The sequence below is a fragment of the Aegilops tauschii genome, chromosome 6 (assembly GCF_002575655.3).
Source record: "Aegilops tauschii subsp. strangulata cultivar AL8/78 chromosome 6, Aet v6.0, whole genome shotgun sequence".
Classification (NCBI taxonomy): domain Eukaryota; kingdom Viridiplantae; phylum Streptophyta; class Magnoliopsida; order Poales; family Poaceae; genus Aegilops; species Aegilops tauschii.
This window is the reverse complement of record NC_053040.3, coordinates 424,789,324-424,793,080: the sequence shown is the minus strand read 5'-3', so window position 1 is coordinate 424,793,080 and position 3,757 is coordinate 424,789,324. Positions and strand designations below refer to the sequence as shown.

The 3,757-nt window shown below is 45.0% G+C and overlaps 1 long non-coding RNA gene across 1 annotated transcript; it reads left to right on the top strand.

Annotated features, from left to right (window-relative positions):
- Positions 1-1,315: 1,315 nt before the first annotated feature.
- On the top strand, positions 1,316-3,327 carry LOC120965902 (uncharacterized). The gene is made up of 3 exons (XR_005758883.3): positions 1,316-1,572; positions 1,649-1,898; positions 2,478-3,327. It is a non-coding gene; the product is annotated as an uncharacterized lncRNA (long non-coding RNA).
- Positions 3,328-3,757: the final 430 nt, after the last annotated feature.

Here is a 3,757-nt window from a genome sequence, read left to right as displayed (position 1 = left end):
AGTAGTTGACACAAACCTGAGAGTTGAAGGGAACGATAGATGTTTTGTTTGGCATGCAGAACCAATGGATCTATCCGAACCCAGTTCGTGAACAAGAGAAATTTCTGCAATGCTTGTGAGGATGCCCGAGTGTTAGAATGCGAGATTTTCTAGACCATATACAAGGTAATGATTTGAGTGCGGAATGGATTGATCACCATGCCGACTTACTCTTATTATTCGCTCTTGCTATGTGGGATGGTAATCTAGAGTGACTTACCTACAGTAGAGTGACGACGTTGTCAAGCCTGAACCTTAGAATGGTATGATGTTTGACCCTTGTAGAAGGCAGTCATTGCCAATAGTAGGTTATACGGTGAGAATAAGCCAAGACCCGTTTCTGTAGGAACCATTCTCGATGACCACCATGAGAGCATCGATATTTGTTATGTTCTACAAGACCTGTGAGCTATGAAGGTCCAGTAAATGGAAGGCCACTCTTTTGATAAGGGATTCAAAATTTCAAGGGAGTGTAAGACATATGCGTGAAGGATTTCATCGAAGGAGTAAGATTTTGAAGACCGGTGACTCTTATTCTAAGGGTGGTAGTACCCCACACTCTTGGATGGACAATGGATATTCAAGGAGCACCCCGACCCTAGCCTTTTCTTTCTAGCCTCTTCGAGTCTCGAGGACGAGATTCATTTTAAGGGTGGTAGATTTGTAACATCCCAAATTTTTAGATTTGGTATGTTAATAGGATCATTCTTCCTCATCATGATTTTCTATGCATATTTGAATATTTTTTTATATTCAAATCATTATTGCAACTTAAGGCAAATTGTTGGAGTGGAGATAACATGACTTCTCCCCTGTTATAAAAAGTTCATAATGATCAAAATATTATTTGGAGTTCACCTGGTGTATTTCTGCAATTTTATAAACTCCAAATGATTTTTTATATTTATGTTATACTGTTTTTTGTGTATTCTTTATTGCATAAAATATGGTTTACAAAATTGCATTAGAGCTGGAACTAAGATTCCTGTAGTTTATATTAGTAATGCAACTTTACTATATTTTTTTGGTGATTTTTGGGAATTTTTCTAGTATTTTCTTTTACCTAGTTTATTTATAATTCCTGTAGCAGAGGTTTAAAAAAAGGGCAACGTGCACACCGTGCAGTCGGGCAGCACTGCTGCGGCCCAACTCCTTTCCTCGCCCGCGCGCGCAGTCCAGCAAGCAGGCCAGCCCATTTCGGCGCAGACCGCAGCCCATCCCGGAGCTCCCTTTCTTTCTTGTTTTTTTTTTCTCTTCCACCTGCTCTCTACCGCTGACGGCTCTGGCCCACTTGTCATCATCGGCATGAAACCGTGTTCGTCAGGAACACTGCAGCTCCCCAAACCGCAGCGAGGTCGAATCGATCGATTCTTGACCCCAGGACACGGGATCCACCCTATATAAGTTCCCCAACCCCTCCTCTACCGATTTTTCTTCGTTTCGCCGCCTCCCGTGCCCTAGAACGGCGCCCAGATCTCGCTGGAGTTTGCCGCCGTCTGAAGCTTCTGCCGGTCGATTGCATCGCCTCTGGAGGTTCCCAGCTTCTGCTCCTGCCCCTAGTCTCTTCCCCCTGGTCTCGTCTCTCTCCCTCACCTATTAGTTCTCGCAGGGAAGCACCCACCCGAGTGCTTCGAGCTCGCCCCAACGAACACCCCACCGCCCGAGCTCCAGCCACCCTCTGTCGTCATCCCCGCTCGCCACCGACGCCGCTGAGGACGTCGTCGAGACCGCAGCAGAGCTCCACGCCCCGTACGATACCCTCCGGAGTCTGGAGACCACCGGAGCAGGCGCCACCATCGCTGCCCGAGCCGCCGGCGCCGTCCGTCTCCACCTCCGACGACGCCCAGCTCTGTTCTCAGGTGAGCACGTCTCCCTGCCGTCCGATCTTCTTTAAATATCCGGGATTAGATCATCTGTGTTTTTTTATTTCCGAACCGTTATCTGTTAAGTTGCGGCCGTCCGTCGTTTAGCCCTCACAGCGAACACACTCCATCCTATAACGTGCTGCCACGTGGCACATCCACAGCCGCAGCAGTTCTTCAAAGAAATCTATTTTGACACAATTTATTTTGGGCAGATTTCATACCAAAATTTCATTTAAGTATATCTTTTAGCCTATAACTCCGATTTAGATGATTCTATTTCCAGTGTACTCATAGTGACCAGTAGAATACTGCAGAACCAAAATTTCACAAATTTGAACTATTTAAATTTGAATTTGTTTAAATTTGAATTCAAACTTTCGGAGGCCATATCTTTTAAACCGTTGATCCAAATCAGTTGATTCTTTTTGCATTGTGATCCTACTGGCATGTAGATAATATATACCTACGGATATGTTCTGTTAATTAAGTTTTTTATTTGAATTATTTGTTGTTGGCTTTATTGTGATTTATGTGAGTATGGTTTATTTATTGGTGCCTTCATTAATCGTATAGATTGTTCGGAGTGTGAAGCGGATCGGAATTAAGCGTTAGAGTACTTCAACACCGTTCAAGGCAAGTTGCACTTTTGATTATGTTCATCCTATATGTCTGTTGTGCACTGTTATGATATGTTATATGCTTGGTATGCCTCTTATATTGTGTGCCGCCATGTGCGTGTACTGTTTGCATTGTTTAATTGTATGCTTGGATTTGCTATGGTAGACGTGGGTATGTGTCGAGTGGTGCATGGAAGTGGTGAGTCTTTATAGCTGTAGGCTCGGGACTTTTTCTCAGGTGAATGCGTCAATGGCTGAGCGCTCTATTGTCCCTAGAGAATGCGCCATGACTGAGCACACTTGGGTTGTCGGGGCTTTTTCTCATGTGAATGCGTCACTGGCTGAGCGCTCTATTGTCCCTTGAGAATGCGCCAGGGCTGAGCGCACTTGAGACATCTTGAAGATCTTTATCATCTGTGTTGTTTGCACCTTGCCTATGTCATGGAGGTAGGTGAAGGTAGTTTTACGCGAAACCAAACTTGAGTGTTTTGTTTGTCATACTTTGCAGGTAGATGTAGGTTTGCTTTATCATTATGTGTAATTTGCCAATACATTCAATGTATTGACCCTTTGTGGCTGCAACTTATCATGTTGCAGGATATTCAGGTGATCAGTGAGATACAGTAGGGTCGCGAGTCTTCACTCAACATTTTCCCCAGTGGGCATTGATGGGACTCATCATTTGTTAGGCTACATTTCCACTGTTATTATTGAATAAAGCTAGCTATGTGCTACTCAGTTTGTAATACTTTGCGAATTCTGGATCATACGTTATAGTAAATGATGCACTTGTTATTTGATATTCATATGTACTGTGTGTGCTAGCGAGTCGATCCAGGGACTAGCATAGTGAGCACAGAGACATCGAATCTTATCAGGTTCGGGTCGTTACATGCTCGTATCTTCGTGTTCCTACTGTACTTAATACGTTCGTACTAGTAGTATAATTTGGGTCAGTCGATTTGTGAAAGAAGTTCGACGGAGTGAAGGAAGAAGACGGCAGAAGAGGTGGAAGAAGCCCTTCTAGCCATCCATGTTGCATCAAACGGCTCACATGGCTCAACTGACCCAAATTGCTCCTTCAGATTGCAGGATCCACGTGGCATTCAAGGTCTTGAAGGTAGATTCCGCGTCCGCACCCGGTTTGAGGGCTCGACGCGCGCGCGACTGGCTTCCGCCGTGACAGCCACCATGCGCGCCTCCTCCATGCGGGCGGAGACGACAATGACACGCTAG